The sequence below is a fragment of the Tachypleus tridentatus genome, unplaced genomic scaffold, assembly GCF_004210375.1.
Source record: "Tachypleus tridentatus isolate NWPU-2018 unplaced genomic scaffold, ASM421037v1 Hic_cluster_1, whole genome shotgun sequence".
NCBI lineage: Eukaryota > Metazoa > Arthropoda > Merostomata > Xiphosura > Limulidae > Tachypleus > Tachypleus tridentatus.
The window spans coordinates 14140047-14157528 of NW_027467777.1; positions in this window are offsets into that span (position 1 = coordinate 14140047).

Here is a 17482-nt window from a genome sequence, read left to right on the forward strand (position 1 = left end):
TTTAAATATTTATTTTTGACGATATTGTTTTGTTATATTCATATATAAATATAATTACAGATTCCGACAATTTTAATGTGTCAAACATGTGTGAAACCTTAATGTACCACACTAGCATGATAACCTGACTTGCATAGCTTTAATTATTTTAATGCTTTGAAACGGAGAGACAAAGATAAAATCTCAACCGTAACGTTTCTACTTGCATCATACAACACAGACCGTAACGTCTTAGAAATGCTTTTAAAGCGAATACTGACAAAGGAGATTCATAGTTACGTGTTCCATACTTACGAAGTTCGTGTTTATTTAATCAACAGCAAAACCGTTAAAGTTTGCTGTTTCTATAATCTGACTCTGCTTTGTCGAACGGAAGTATAATGCACGTGCAAAACGTTTGCAGTAGGAAAACAGCTGCGGAAGTGAAACTGAAAGCCTTACATTATATGGACGCACGCGTTAAGACAAACACACACATATCGATATGTCTTGCGTACTTTAAAACTTCCAAGGGATTTTTCCCTCTCTTACGAGTGAAGAGAACTTTACGCATAAAAGACGATTACGCCCGCCCCAAATATTCGAACTTTCTAAGGAGAAATTAATTATATTTTAAAGATCCAATTTCTCCTGGTCAGACAATTTAACATATTATATCCGTTTACCACTGAATTTTCTAAGACCTTCAATGTAATAAATCAGTAATTACCATCTCCAAGGGGATCTCTATGGTAAAATAACAAGTGTCTTACTTTTCTTTTAATGGAAAATCAACACTCCATAGTTCATGTTAATATTTATAGCTCGTGAGTGGATTAATCAATAGATAAGGTTATCACGTTTTAAGATAAGTACTTGTCCAGTTTCTTAAAACTCCTTGTTACGACAGACCCCTCGAAATACCACGCTTAATTTTGAAGTATTGTGTCTCAGAATGTGCTAGTTGATAGAAATAAACTACTTGACTCTACTGTTCATAATCTTTTATCAAATTCAAAGTCTGTGAAATATGTAAAACAATACAGCTGTATATATACCATCTCTACAATTAGTATCACACGCCGTGCTTTCTTCTAATCTAATTATATGTTAACCTCTCAGAACTCTTGTCCTGCTCATAACTGATCTTTCAGCATCATTTCTTTGCTTTCTGTTGATATGATTTACTTTGTTATACCATGAATCCAAAGGTTAACAGCATATACAAACACTACTGTCTTCTTTATTTCTATGTTTATGTTACTGTACATATACAAACACTACTGTCTTCTTTATTTCTATGTTTATGTTACTGTACATATACAAACAGCAAAGTCATCTTTATTTCTATGTTTATGTTACTGTACATATACAAACACTACTGTCTTCTTTATTTCTATGTTTATGTTACTGTACGTATACAAACACTACTGTCTTCTTTATTTCTATGTTTATGTTACTGTTCATATACAAACACTACAGTCTTCTTTATTTCTATGTTTATGTTACTGTACAAATAGTTTACAGATTTCACTTATGAGTATATTTTGTAATTTACAAGAGGAAACATTTTGTTACATTATATTATTAGATTACTCTTATGCCTCCAATCCATTTCTTAGCCTTCACGTGCCCACCTCTTAAATTTGAACCGGTTTTTCGCGACTGGGGGTCTCAAATTAAAACTCGCTATCCGTCGTTACAGTAACACGTGCGTTTTGACTGGAACTGAACGTGCAACATTTAAATAGCACTTCACAGGTACAACAATGACGGCGTCCTTATTAAACATTGTTGCAGGATAAATACAGTTTTAATATGTCATCAGTTATAAATTAAAGTCTAATTATTGGATACTTTATATTCATTAACTATTTTATAATGTAGATACTTTTGTATTGGTTTCTAACTTTATATTTTATCAAAATTTAGAGGGCAAACCGTGATACTCTTGGTAGAGAAACCTCAGACATAAATTAACCACTAGTCTTTTCTTATAACCCTTCACTACACGTAACATTCCAACCATCACTTTAGATAAACCTCAGACATAAATTAACCACTAGTCTTTTCTTATAACCTTTCACTACACGTGACATTCCAACCATCACTTTAGAGAAACCTCAGACATAAATTAACCACTAGTCTTTTCTTATAACCTTTCACTACACGTGACATTCCAACCATCGCTTTAAATGTACATTAACTTCCTATAACAAACTATTGTGTAAGTCAAAAGTCACTATAGTTACGCCCCACTTGTATAATCTTTCACTCCTCGTAACACTTCAGTCAACTCTCTTCTCTCACTTTACATAACCTAGCAGCCATCTTTTTTTTTTATTCCTTATTTATTAAAACTATGACCGTCCGACGAAAACAATGTGAATTTTTAACAGTAAACGTTTATTAAAAACAAAGTGAATTTTTGACCGAACGTTTATTTGGCACAATGTCCATCTTAACCGTAATAATACTATTTATGAAGATTAAAATGTAACTGTGAGGTCGAAAACTCTTACAAAACAATAGTGTATCGTTTAAAAAACTTCAACACGCTTACACTAAAAAGTCGAATAAATAAAGACTGGAAGACCAAAACTGTTAGCACGACACACGAGATTTCTCAGACCAATTGATATTTTTCTTATCAGAGGCTGTTTATATCTTAGTTCTTAGTCACCTTTCGAAACATACGTCACCAAACCGGGGTATGAATAAGCTTAGGTTTAGTAATCAGTTTCTTTCCCTTTACATCTGCTTCTTGCGACGCTCATTTGTAGATCAAAACATTTGTTTGTTTTTTCGAAACGTTAAATTATACAACTGTCCCGCTATGCTTTGTTCATCAATAGAGCCAATCCTCGAGCCTTAGCGTTATAATTCTGTTAACATTACGTCAAAACGTAAAATGACGAGTTGATTATTTGTTTCTGATTTCCTTTCACAATGATCTAAAGCGGGAGAGATTTTGTCATTTTCGTATTTTCATGTAAAGCTATACAAAAGTCCCTAACTTTGACATATTCCGTCAATTGTTGGGTTGCTTTTAATGAACAAGTCATGGCCCCAAAGTGCACACCCCGTTTTCAGGTAACGAGACGAAAGCAATAGAGCCTCTATTTCAAAGGTAACTACTGGGACACTTCTTTACCAGGAATGTGTATATAGGTTTACGTATATTTATTTAATAGAAGATGATTCACACTTACATCAACATTCCGCTCTTACAAAAACAAGACAATTTCAACTTTCGGAGGGGCGTTACTTCTACTTAGCAGGTCAACCTGACGTTCTGGTGCTAATAATATTGCTTCTCCATGTTCTGGTGCTAATAATATTGCTTCTCCATGTTCTGGTGCTTGTAATACTGTCTCTCAACGTTTTGGTGCTTTTAATACTGTCTCTCCACGTCCTGGTACTGGTAATACTGTTTCTCCACGTTCTGTTACTTGTAATACTGTTTCTCCACGCTCTGGTACTGGTAATACTGCTTCTCCACGTCCTGGTACTGGTAATACTGTTTCTCAACGTTCTGGTACTGATAATACTGTTTCTCCACGCTCTGGTACTGGTAATACTGTTTCTCCACGCTCTGGTACTGGTAATACTGTTTCTCCACGTTCTGGTACTGATAATACTGTTTCTCCACGCTCTGGTACTGGTAATACTGTTTCTCCACGCTCTGGTACTGGTAATACTGTTTCTCCACGCTCTGGTACTGGTAATACTGTTTCTCAACGTTCTGGTACTGATAATACTGTTTCTCCACGCTCTGGTACTGGTAATACTGTTTCTCCACGCTCTGGTACTGGTAATACTGTTTCTCCACGTTCTGGTACTGATAATACTGTTTCTCCACGCTCTGGTACTGGTAATACTGTTTCTCCACGCTCTGGTACTGGTAATACTGTTTCTCCACGTTCTGGTACTGGTAATACTGTCTCTCCACGTCCTGGTACTGGTAATACTGTTTCTCCACGCTCTGGTACTGGTAATACTGTTTCTCCACGTTCTGGTACTGGTAATACTGTTTCTCCACGTTCTGTTACTTGTAATACTGCTTCTCCACGTCCTGGTACTGGTAATACTGTTTCTCAACGTTCTGGTACTGATAATACTGTTTCTCCACGCTCTGGTACTGGTAATACTGTTTCTCCACGCTCTGGTACTGGTAATACTGTTTCTCCACGTTCTGGTACTGATAATACTGTTTCTCCACGCTCTGGTACTGGTAATACTGTTTCTCCACGCTCTGGTACTGGTAATACTGTTTCTCCACGCTCTGGTACTGGTAATACTGTTTCTCAACGTTCTGGTACTGATAATACTGTTTCTCCACGCTCTGGTACTGGTAATACTGTTTCTCCACGCTCTGGTACTGGTAATACTGTTTCTCCACGTTCTGGTACTGATAATACTGTTTCTCCACGCTCTGGTGCTGGTAATACTGTTTCTCCACGCTCTGGTGCTGGTAATACTGTTTCTCCACGTTCTGGTACTGGTAATACTGTCTCTCCACGTCCTGGTACTGGTAATACTGTTTCTCCACGCTCTGGTACTGGTAATACTGTTTCTCCACGCTCTGGTACTGGTAATACTGTTTCTCTACGTTCTGGTGCTTGTAATACTGTTTCTCTACGCTCTGGTACTGGTAATACTGTTTCTCCACGCTCTGGTACTGGTAATACTGTTTCTCCACGTTCTGGTACTGATAATACTGTTTCTCTACGCTCTGGTACTGGTAATACTGTTTCTCAACGTTCTGGTACTGATAATACTGTTTCTCCACGCTCTGGTACTGGTAATACTGTTTCTCCACGCTCTGGTACTGGTAATACTGTTTCTCCACGTTCTGGTACTGATAATACTGTTTCTCCACGCTCTGGTACTGGTAATACTGTTTCTCCACGCTCTGGTACTGGTAATACTGTTTCTCCACGTTCTGGTACTGGTAATACTGTTTCTCCACGTTCTGGTACTGGTAATACTGTTTCTCCACGTCCTGGTACTGGTAATACTGTTTCTCCACGCTCTGGTACTGGTAATACTGTTTCTCCACGCTCTGGTACTGGTAATACTGTTTCTCTACGTTCTGGTGCTTGTAATACTGTTTCTCTACGCTCTGGTACTGGTAATACTGTTTCTCTACGTTCTGGTGCTTGTAATACTGTTTCTCTACGTTCTGGCGCTTGTAATACTGTTTCTCCACGCTCTGGTACTGGTAATACTGTTTCTCCACGCTCTGGTACTGGTAATACTGTTTCTCTACGCTCTGGTACTGGTAATACTGTTTCTCTACGTTCTGGTGCTTGTAATACTGTTTCTCTACGTTCTGGCGCTTGTAATACTGTTTCTCCACGTTTTGGTGCTTTTAATACTGTTTCTCCACGCTCTGGTACTGGTAATACTGTTTCTCCACGCTCTGGTACTGGTAATACTGTTTCTCCACGCTCTGGTACTGGTAATACTGTCTCTCCACGCTCTGGTACTGGTAATACTGTTTCTCCATGTTCTGGTACTGGTAATACTGTTTCTCCACGTCCTGGTACTGGTAATACTGTTTCTCTACGTTCTGGTGCTTGTAATACTGTTTCTCTACGTTCTGGCGCTTGTAATACTGTTTCTCCACGTTCTGGTGCTGATAATACTGTTTCTCCACGTTTTGGTGCTTTTATTACTGTTTCTCCACGCTCTGGTACTGGTAATACTGTTTCTCCACGCTCTGGTACTGGTAATACTGTTTCTCCACGCTCTGGTACTGGTAATACTGTCTCTCCACGCTCTGGTACTGGTAATACTGTTTCTCCACGTTCTGGTACTGGTAATACTGTTTCTCCACGTCCTGGTACTGGTAATACTGTTTCTCTACGTTCTGGTGCTTGTAATACTGTTTCTCTACGTTCTGGCGCTTGTAATACTGTTTCTCCACGCTCTGGTACTGGTAATACTGTTTCTCCACGCTCTGGTACTGGTAATACTGTTTCTCTACGCTCTGGTACTGGTAATACTGTTTCTCTACGTTCTGGTGCTTGTAATACTGTTTCTCTACGTTCTGGCGCTTGTAATACTCTTTCTCCACGTTTTGGTGCTTTTAATACTGTTTCTCCACGCTCTGGTACTGGTAATACTGTTTCTCCACGTCCTGGTACTGGTAATACTGTTTCTCCACGCTCTGGTACTGGTAATACTGTCTCTCCACGCTCTGGTACTGGTAATACTGTTTCTCCACGTTCTGGTACTGGTAATACTGTTTCTCCACGTCCTGGTACTGGTAATACTGTTTCTCTACGTTCTGGTGCTTGTAATACTGTTTCTCTACGTTCTGGCGCTTGTAATACTGTTTCTCCACGTTCTGGTGCTGATAATACTGTTTCTCCACGTTCTGTTACTTGTAATACTGCTTCTCCACATCTGTTTCTCCACGTTCTGGTGCTAATAATACTGTTTCTCCACGTTCTGGTACTTGTAATACTGTCTCTCCACGTCCTGGTACTGGTAATACTGTTTCTCTACGTTCTGGTGCTTGTAATACTGTTTCTCTACGTTCTGGCGCTTGTAATACTGTTTCTCCACGTTCTGGTGCTGATAATACTGTTTCTCCACGTTCTGTTACTTGTAATACTGCTTCTCCACATCTGTTTCTCCACGTTCTGGTGCTAATAATACTGTTTCTCCACGTTCTGGCGCTTGTAATACTGTCTCTCCACGTCCTGGTACTGGTAATACTGTTTCTCCACGCTCTGGTACTGGTAATACTGTTTCTCCACGCTCTGGTACTGGTAATACTGTTTCTCTACGTTCTGGTGCTTGTAATACTGTTTCTCTACGCTCTGGTACTGGTAATACTGTTTCTCTACGTTCTGGTGCTTGTAATACTGTTTCTCTACGTTCTGGCGCTTGTAATACTGTTTCTCCACGTTCTGGTGCTGATAATACTGTTTCTCCACGTTCTGTTACTTGTAATACTGCTTCTCCACATCTGTTTCTCCACGTTCTGGTGCTAATAATACTGTTTCTCCACGTTCTGGCGCTTGTAATACTGTCTCTCCACGTCCTGGTACTGGTAATACTGTTTCTCCACGCTCTGGTACTGGTAATACTGTTTCTCCACGCTCTGGTACTGGTAATACTGTTTCTCTACGTTCTGGTGCTTGTAATACTGTTTCTCTACGCTCTGGTACTGGTAATACTGTTTCTCTACGTTCTGGTGCTTGTAATACTGTTTCTCTACGTTCTGGTGCTTGTAATACTGTTTCTCTACGTTCTGGTGCTTGTAATACTGTTTCTCTACGTTCTGGTGCTTGTAATACTGTTTCTCCACGTTCTGGTGCTGATAATACTGTTTCTCCACGTTCTGTTACTTGTAATACTGCTTCTCCACATCTGTTTCTCTACGTTCTGGTGCTAATAATACTGTTTCTCCACGTTCTGGTACTGGTAATACTGTTTCTCCACGTCCTGGTACTGGTAATACTGTTTCTCTACGTTCTGGTGCTTGTAATACTGTTTCTCTACGTTCTGGCGCTTGTAATACTGTTTCTCCACGTTCTGGTGCTGATAATACTGTTTCTCCACGTTCTGTTATTTGTAATACTGCTTCTCCACATCTGTTTCTCTACGTTCTGGTGCTTGTAATACTGTTTCTCTACGTTCTGGTGCTTGTAATACTGTTTCTCTACGTTCTGGTGCTTGTAATACTGTTTCTCTACGTTCTGGTGCTTGTAATACTGTTTCTCCACGTTCTGGTGCTGATAATACTGTTTCTCCACGTTCTGTTACTTGTAATACTGCTTCTCCACATCTGTTTCTCTACGTTCTGGTGCTAATAATACTGTTTCTCCACGTTCTGGTACTGGTAATACTGTCTCTCCACGTCCTGGTACTGGTAATACTGTTTCTCCACGCTCTGGTACTGGTAATACTGTTTCTCCACGTTCTGGTGCTTGTAATACTGTTTCTCTACGCTCTGGTACTGGTAATACTGTTTCTCTACGTTCTGGTGCTTGTAATACTGTTTCTCTACGCTCTGGTACTGGTAATACTGTTTCTCTACGTTCTGGTGCTTGTAATACTGTTTCTCTACGTTCTGGTGCTTGTAATACTGTTTCTCTACGTTCTGGTGCTTTTAATACTGTTTCTCTACGTTCTGGTGCTTGTAATACTGTTTCTCTACTCTCTGGTACTGGTAATACTGTTTCTCTACGTTCTGGTGCTTGTAATACTGTTTCTCTACGTTCTGGCGCTTGTAATACTGTTTCTCCACGTTCTGGCGCTTGTAATACTGTCTCTCCACGTCCTGGTACTGGTAATACTGTTTCTCCACGCTCTGGTACTGGTAATACTGTTTCTCCACGCTCTGGTACTGGTAATACTGTTTCTCTACGTTCTGGTGCTTGTAATACTGTTTCTCACGCTCTGGTACTGGTAATACTGTTTCTCTACGTTCTGGTGCTTGTAATACTGTTTCTCTACGCTCTGGTACTGGTAATACTGTTTCTCTACGTTCTGGTGCTTGTAATACTGTTTCTCTACGTTCTGGTGCTTGTAATACTGTTTCTCTACGTTCTGGTGCTTTTAATACTGTTTCTCTACGTTCTGGTGCTTGTAATACTGTTTCTCTACTCTCTGGTACTGGTAATACTGTTTCTCTACGTTCTGGTGCTTGTAATACTGTTTCTCTACGTTCTGGCGCTTGTAATACTGTTTCTCCACGTTCTGGCGCTTGTAATACTGTCTCTCCACGTCCTGGTACTGGTAATACTGTTTCTCCACGCTCTGGTACTGGTAATACTGTTTCTCCACGCTCTGGTACTGGTAATACTGTTTCTCTACGTTCTGGTGCTTGTAATACTGTTTCTCTACGCTCTGGTACTGGTAATACTGTTTCTCTACGTTCTGGTGCTTGTAATACTGTTTCTCTACGTTCTGGCGCTTGTAATACTGTTTCTCCACGTTCTGGCGCTTGTAATACTGTTTCTCCACGTCCTGGTACTGGTAATACTGTTTCTCCATGCTCTGGTACTTGTAATACTGTTTCTCTACGTTCTGGTACTGGTAATACTGTTTCTCCATGCTCTGGATGCTAGCAATGCTTCTTTATTTTACGTTTTGCTACTTTTCCACCTTCAGATGCTGTGATCTGCTTCTCCACGTCTAAATCCAAGGAATTTGGTTCCAGACACTTAATGGTAAATCCAAAGTCTTATAACGTTAAAAAATGAATTTCTGTACCCGGGAATCACACCTGTATTTTACATTGTTTTTAACAACAATGAAACTTGACATTATTTCTCTATATATTCTGATGTTGCTTCAGTTTCCAGTTTTACGACGGTCGTTTATCGAAATAACTGTGTGGTGGTTGCTATTAGTCACTCAAATGCACAACACCAACAAGAAAATACACAATTTACATTGAAATTCCTTGTTCACTACGTGTAAATATACATTATTATTTATTTATTAGTAAGTAGTTGTTGGATATGGTAAATATTTTAATATGTTTTACTGCCTTTTCCCAATGGTGAGATCACATTTCTGGTTCTCTTCTGAGTTCTCTATGAAACTTTGATCGGGAGTCAGCATTATATTATTAAAGCGCCACCTACGAAGCAAGAAAGAGTTCATGGTAACGTCGTGTTTATGTCGCTATTATAAAGATGCTCTATTGTATATTAATATCTCCGTTATTAATTTATTTTACTTTACGCTCTGGGTCGAAGTCAAACTAATCTATGAAAACTATTTTTTCCATTTTTGTTAGTTTTATTGTGCATCATGTGGTACTCGTAAACCTGATTCGATTTTGTTACTTATCAGAATTTGTACCAACTTACCTACAAATTTAATTTTTCTAGGTAGAATTAGATTAAATTAATCTGTAGACCTTTAACGTAGCCAAATACATCAATCGAAAAGGTTTGACCTCCTGAGTCCAAAACTGTAATTAGATTTTAAATCGCTTGAGAGGTGACGGAGCCATGAGTTAAAGTTTGTACTTGAAAAACAAACAAGAAATCAGAGCCACCCTATGAGACGCTATGCCGCGGCTGAAAAAGATGTTTAAATCAATATATGGTTTATTCTATGGATGATCGTCCATGCAGAATAGCATATACATAACGTAACAGGTGAGAACTGCATCTAGTCTGCCATCATTAAGACATCATTCAATCGGTAATGAAAGTTTGATGAACATTTGTAGATCTGATGAAACTTTCCATTCAGCCTTTGAACTTTGTCACAGCTTTTAGCTTCCATCCTCGTCAAACGAAACATTACTGAGACAAGTCATTTCTGTCTCCAATCTAAATATCTTGATTAGGTCATTGCTCTCTATCCACCCTACCCTGTAATTAAAGTAACTTTCCTTCCGTTAGATCCTGGTTGAATCACAATACATATACGATTTAGATTAAAAATGAACAATTTCTGTGAAAACTGTTTGACTAACATATAAGTAAGTGACAAAGGAGTCCATCAAACCCTCGTGATGTTATTACTACTTCAGGCACGTTCTGATAATTTTGATGATGTCAGTAGTTCAACTCTGCTGGTAAGCAAGTAAAGAACACTCAGTTCCTTCAACATCCAGTTTTCCTTTCTGTTTATCACGTGCTCAGTGACGTGAATATCAGACTTGCTATGGTTTTTCGTTCTGTGGTTCTGGAGAGGTACACAAAAGGCTCATTTCTGTCATTCTAAAATTTGTTGTTTGCATTTATGTATTTCAGGTAAAGAAACTGTACGAATTCTGCGATCCTGATAGCCTCAAAAGATATGTTGTTTTTTTAATCTTCGAAATGAAATTCTCGGAATGAAACTTAATATACAGTACTGTAAAGATACAGACGTAATAGAACATCTTAACATTAATTATAGGATGAAGAGAAACTCTAACGCATTATCCTGTGCAGCATTATACTCTTAACATACCATTTACTTTGGATTTAATGCATGGTAGGCATGTACTCTTAATTGTGATAAAAGGCCAATAAAACGTCTTGTATTCTCGTCTTTTATTTTATCCTTCAAATTTTGAAGAACAAAATATAAATATAAAATTAGATCCATTTGTCATTTTTAAAGTAAGTTTAGAGAAAAACATTTCTTTAATTATCTCAAAATAAACTATTAAAGAATTTGAAGGAAATACATCAGAACTGAATTTTTAAATGAGTTTTTTATTATTTTAACTGGTTTATTTACCATGAATATTATTTTTCACGAGACAGTGAATATTTAGATATAAATAGGAAATGTAAAACATACAAAACGACCTGAAATGACACAGAATATAATTCCATCCTTTGAAAAGAAGATTACGTATCAAAACAGCAAAGAAAGTTTCTATATTACCAAATATGTTGTGATAAAGTTATATGCAAAGATGTTCTTTCTTTTCTGAGAAGCACTGTATGAAACGACATCTTAGGAAACAGATTTTATTAAATAAAATCTTGAGAAACAATAATATAAAAAGAATGTATGATACAATACCTTGGTCCATAAACAGCAGAAAACAATACCTACAGTAAAAAATAACACAAAACAATACCTTGGTCCATAAACAGCAGAAAACAATACCTACAGTAAAAAATAACATGAAACAATACCTTGGTCCATAAACAGCAGAACACAATACCTACAGTAAAAAATAACATGAAACAATACCTTGGTCCATAAAAAGCAGAAAACAATACCTACAGTAAAAAATAACATGAAACAATACCTTGGTCCATAAACAGCAGGACACAATACCTACAGTAAAAAAATAACATGAAACAATACCTTGGTCCATAAACAACAGAACACAATACCTACAGTAAAAAATAACATGAAACAATACCTTGGTCCATAAACAGCAGAACACAATACATACAGTAAAAAATAACATGAAACAATACCTTGGTCCATAAACAGCAGAACACAATACCTACAGTAAAAAATAACACAAAACAATACCTTGGTCCATAAATAGCAGAAAACAATACCTACAGTAAAAAATAACACAAAACAATACCTTGGTCCATAAACAGCAGAAAACAATACCTACAGTAAAAAATAACATGAAACAATACCTTGGTCCATAAACAGCAGAACACAATACCTACAGTAAAAAAAACACAAAACAATACCTTGGTCCATAAATAGCAGAAAACAATACCTACAGTAAAAAATAACACAAAACAATACCTTGGTCCATAAACAACAGAAAACAATACCTACAGTAAAAAATGACACAAAACAATATCTTGGTCCATAAACAGCAGAACACAATACCTACAGTAAAAAATAACATAAAACAATACCTTGGTCCATAAACAGCAGAACACAATACCTACAGTAAAAAATGACACAAAACAATATCTTAGGAAAGGAGATGAAGTAATATTTTTATAGAAGAATGCTTCACAACAATATTTTATGAAACGTATTGTGTGAAACAATATCTTAAAAATCTTACTGTATCAAGCAACATCTTTTCCAAAGACAGCAGGAAAAAATACTTTATAAAAATAACAGTATGATATAATATCTTACTCCAAAAACACTGACACAGTATCTTAGCAAAATAATAGTGTGAACCAGTCTTACTCCAAAAACACTATGAAACAATGCCGTAGAAAATAGCAGTATGAAACAATGCCGTAGAAAATAGCAGTATGAAACAATGCCATAGAAAATAGCAGTATGAAACAATATTTTCTCCAGAGACAGCAAGAAACAGTATCTTAGAAAACTAACTGTATGAAACAATGTTTTATCCAGAGACAGGAAGACACCATATCTTATAAAACTTATTGTAGCTCTGTCTTATGAAATGTATTGTGTATATTTATATATTAAATTTTATGATGTCATTATATGTTGTAAAATGTATTTTGTGTAACTACATCATGCTTAATCATGTAAATGCGTCTTGTGAGTTCTGGTATATATTGCAGTAAATGTAATTTAATGCAATTTGTTTGTTAGCTAGAAGAGCCTGAGGGTGAAAACGAAGACGTTAAGTTTGAAAAGTTTATTAATAAAGACTATTAAATTATAAAAACATTGGGATCACATAGTTTGGTATATTTGAATGTAGGTTAAAAATACAGAGAAAAGAGCTAAAAAGAGACAGAGTTAATGTAGTGAATCAACGTGTGTTTTTATTGGAATACTTAGATCTGTTTTAATAATCGTGCATACTGAAGTTTTTTTACAAGTTTATTTTTTTACGTTAGTGTAGTACAGTTAGCGTGGCTGTGCACTTCGCCTACAATTTACTCTGATTTTTAAACCTCTAGATACGTTACAGGTAGAAATAAACTAATTTATTATCGTTACGTAGTGTGGACGATTGGATTATTTTCATCAGGAGCCCGGCATGGCCAAGCGTGTTAAAGCGTTCGACTCGTAATCCGAGGGTCGCGGGTTCGAATCCCGGTAGCACCAAACATGCTCGCCCTTTCAGCCGTAGGGGCGTTATAATGTGACTGTCAGTCCTACTATTCGTTGGTAAAAGAGTAGCCCAAGAGTTGGCGGTGGGTGGTGATGACTAACTGCCTTCTCTCTAGTCTTACACTGCTAAATTAGGGACGGTTAGCGCAGATAGCCCTCTAATTGCTTTGCGCGAAATTCAAAACAAACGAACAAACAAACAAATTTTCATCAGATATTGTAAAATAACTTGGCAACGAAAGAATATTATGACAACGTTCAAAATGGTCACAATGGTACAAAATGAGATCTGTTAGATGGTTACAATGGTACAAAATGAGATTTGCTAGATGGTCACAATGGTACAGAATGAGATCTGCGAGACGGTCACAATGGTACAGAATGAGATTTGCTGGATGGTCACAATGGTACAAAATGAGATTTGCTAGATGGTCACAATGGTACAGAATGATATCTGCTAGATGGTCACAATGGTACAAAATGAGATCTGCTAGATGGTCACAATGGTACAGAATGAGATCTGTTAGATGTTCACAATGGTACAGAATGAGATCTGCTAGATATGATAAAACAGTTGAAAGAAGAATGGACAGAATTTAAATAATATGAAGAAGAACCGGACAGCAATTAAAATAACAATACATTGTACTTATTGCAATACGTTGTACATATCGCTAAGAATTACTAACAAAATATATTAGTGAATAAGAGCTCTTCCTAAAGGATATCACAAAAAAGAAATTATTATAGACGTACAAAACCTGGCCATTAAAGCCAAGACAATAATGGATGAACATCTGTTAAGACTCCTTTAGAACCAGTAGTTAAAGAATTAGTGTTAGAGTCCAACCATATCACAGAAATAACAAAGGGCTAACCAGACATTAAGAAATGTATATTAGTTGGACTTACGAGACATCGTTCAGCTGAAAATACCCTGTCTGCTCCAAACGAAAGAAGTAGAACTTGATTGTTTAAAGAAACCTATGTTATTGATGGGAAATCCTGCAGTTGGATATAAAGATAATAATGCGACTATGGATTGACCAGATCTTTTATTCTTAACCTTTCGACTACAAGTCTTCTTCTGGAGATTATCCTTACAACACCTTGATCGACCATCATTCTACAGTTACAAGATTTAAAGACGATAAACTACCACTAGATATGAAGAGAACTTGTGCAAGTGAACATAAAGACCTGACAAGAAGAAAATTGAGGTTACTTTTGCTACAAGAAACTTATCTATCCTCATTATGTATATCCAACTGAAATCAAGAACGAGTGCATATTGGGAATTGGCTTCTTGGGGAGAAATAAATGTGAGGTTAGGCGAGCTTTGAATAGTTCTGTCCCCCGCTAGTGCAGTGGTAAGTCTACGGATTTGCAACGTTAAAATCAGGGGTTCGATTCCCCTTGGTGGTCTCAGCACATAGCCCAATGTGGCTTTGCTATAAGAAAACACACATACAAACACGAATAGCTCTACAGTCTATGACCGTGAAATCCATCTGCAGTACATGGAAATTCCTAGACCTGATATTAAACTTCCTACGACAACGAATAGGAGTCATTGTACCATCAAGAAGCAACTTACTTACATAGGGACTTCTTAACAACGTATGCACTTCTAATGATTGCATTATAATATAACCAAACACCTCTGCATCTCTTGATGGATCTGAAAAATAAAGATGTCATCATCGGACCCATGGACACAACAAACTGGACAATTTCAATGAAGGGCTTGTGAGTGGAACTCCAAGCAGTGGAAGAACCAAGAATTATCAAGTATGGAACCGCCAGTGGATTCACTTCACCACCTTCTCAGGTCTAAGACACCATCCCACCTGTATGCTATGGATCTCGAAAAAGAAAACCATAAATAAGATTTAGTTAATGCAAAATGTAGTGTAGGAGTTTATTTCCGTGTTGAAACTGTTTAAAATACTTCAGACCCATATGTTGATATTATAATTTATTTGTCAGCAAGAGGGAGATGCAGGTCGTAATGATGTCGTTAAGAGCTAAGGGTTCATAACAATACTGTGATATCACGTTTTCTAGAAAGTTCGAGGTTTGGTGATGAATACGAGGCTGGGATGTGATAGAGAATAAGATAGTTGTCAGCCGACAGAGTGAACCAGTCAGTGTATATTTAGTGAAGTATTTGAATCTGTATCAGCACAGTGTTTAAGCTGGTAGAAACGTTAGAGAGAATAAATTAATATGTTATCGTTTTGTAAACTGGACGTTGGGTTATTTCACCAAATAATGTCAAAGAACAAAAGAACAACACCACAACAACATCAATGTTAAATAGCCTAGAATTTTGATGTTCAAGTCAAGCCTTGTTACTCGACTTTGGTAAAAGAGACTTCCATTATAAAAACTATAATGTAAACAATGTGTTTAGTAATTTTGAGGGATATTCTACAGACGTTTCTTTCTCACTGCTGTACGTCATATCCGATGCACGTGATAGTTATGTTGATTCCTCTGATCCTGCACGTTTCCCGATGTTGTTGACTAACGCTCGTATATTATTTGTATTCAAGCGCAGACAGACGGTCTAGTTGGTAGAGTCTTTTCGCTGTCATAGCAACAAGAAACACAAGGCTACGCCCTACTACTTATGCGAGAAGCATGACGTCAAACGTGGGTCAACGGATTTTGATAATACTCGGATGTCCGTTCTGGGATCCAGGGCCGTTTTAAACACTCGATAAAGTACTGTGTATGAACAGCAGATCTGCAGCTGTCTAAGCAGAAACTGATCACCTTTGGGGCTGGCTCAAGGCAACAAATTAAGCCTAGTTGTGGTAAATACAGTTCAGCGTCAGTGTTGACCTTGTCCGTCAGGACTCAGCTTTGGAACACGGAAACGCAAACTTCACTTGTTGTAAGCACCAAGTCATGAGGGTGGACTGATAGCCTAGTCGCGCGGTAAACGCTGTGAAAGCACGCGAGCTCAGACGGTAAAGATATCACGTTTGTTTAACGCTTTTCAAGAGGATCACTTTAAGTCTGTTGTTGCGTATCAGCTATCTTTAAGCAATCTACTATTTAAAATAGACTTGTTCCATAACAATGTTGTTGTCTGGTTCTTCGTGGGCAGTTTTCACCCTGTCCTTGTCTCTCAAGATGAAATCATACACTGCAAATCTTCTGGTAAGTTCATTCACATGTTCACTATCATTGTCTCAGTTTTAATTCGTATACTTCTTCTTGGGTGATTTTTATACCAAGTGGGTTGCGAACATTGTTATACTCTCGCTCTTTAGAAGTTTAGTACAATAATATCATGTGCTCGTGATAGTGTTAGCTTGAATTTCTATAACATCCAACTAGTGGTTGTTTTGAAGCTAATTAGCAACCCCAAGAAGTTAGGACTGGCTCGTTTGTTATTTTAAAGCAAAGCCATTAGGTTATCGGTTGTGGCTACCGTGGATAATCGAACCCTGGATTTTAGCGTTGCAAGTCCATAAACATATCGCTGTCCCACCAGGGACCGGAAGCTTTGAAATAACAGTGCTCGGTTGTTCACGTTAGTAAAGGTAAATGCTTTCTAAATGTGTTATCTTCTAACACACTGCATATGCTTCACTTCACTGATGAAATGTACAGTAAAACTGTGTTTTTTCTGGAAGCTTTTGATTTGGTTACGAGTTAAAAATATCAAAGAGATTATTTTAAAAATATGATATCCCTAACTCCATGTGCACTCACTAAATGTTTCGACATCACTAGCTTTAGGTAAATTAACCACACGTGTTATATGTGTTGATAAACTGACATAACTGGATTGGAGATATTTTGTTGACAAATAAATAAACATTTCTATTAATATAGGCATGTGACTTGAAATGATAAAATGTCATAATAAGCCAGTCACTACAAAATAAAATAACCTAATTTTGTTTAGATTGCAGTCACTATGGATTTAAAACATAACCTGAAGGTTAACAACTAATAACGAGATAAAGAAAAGTCATGAAAAGGAAGAATTCTGTCCAGTATAAACTCACATGTAAACTTGTACCACTCTTCCATA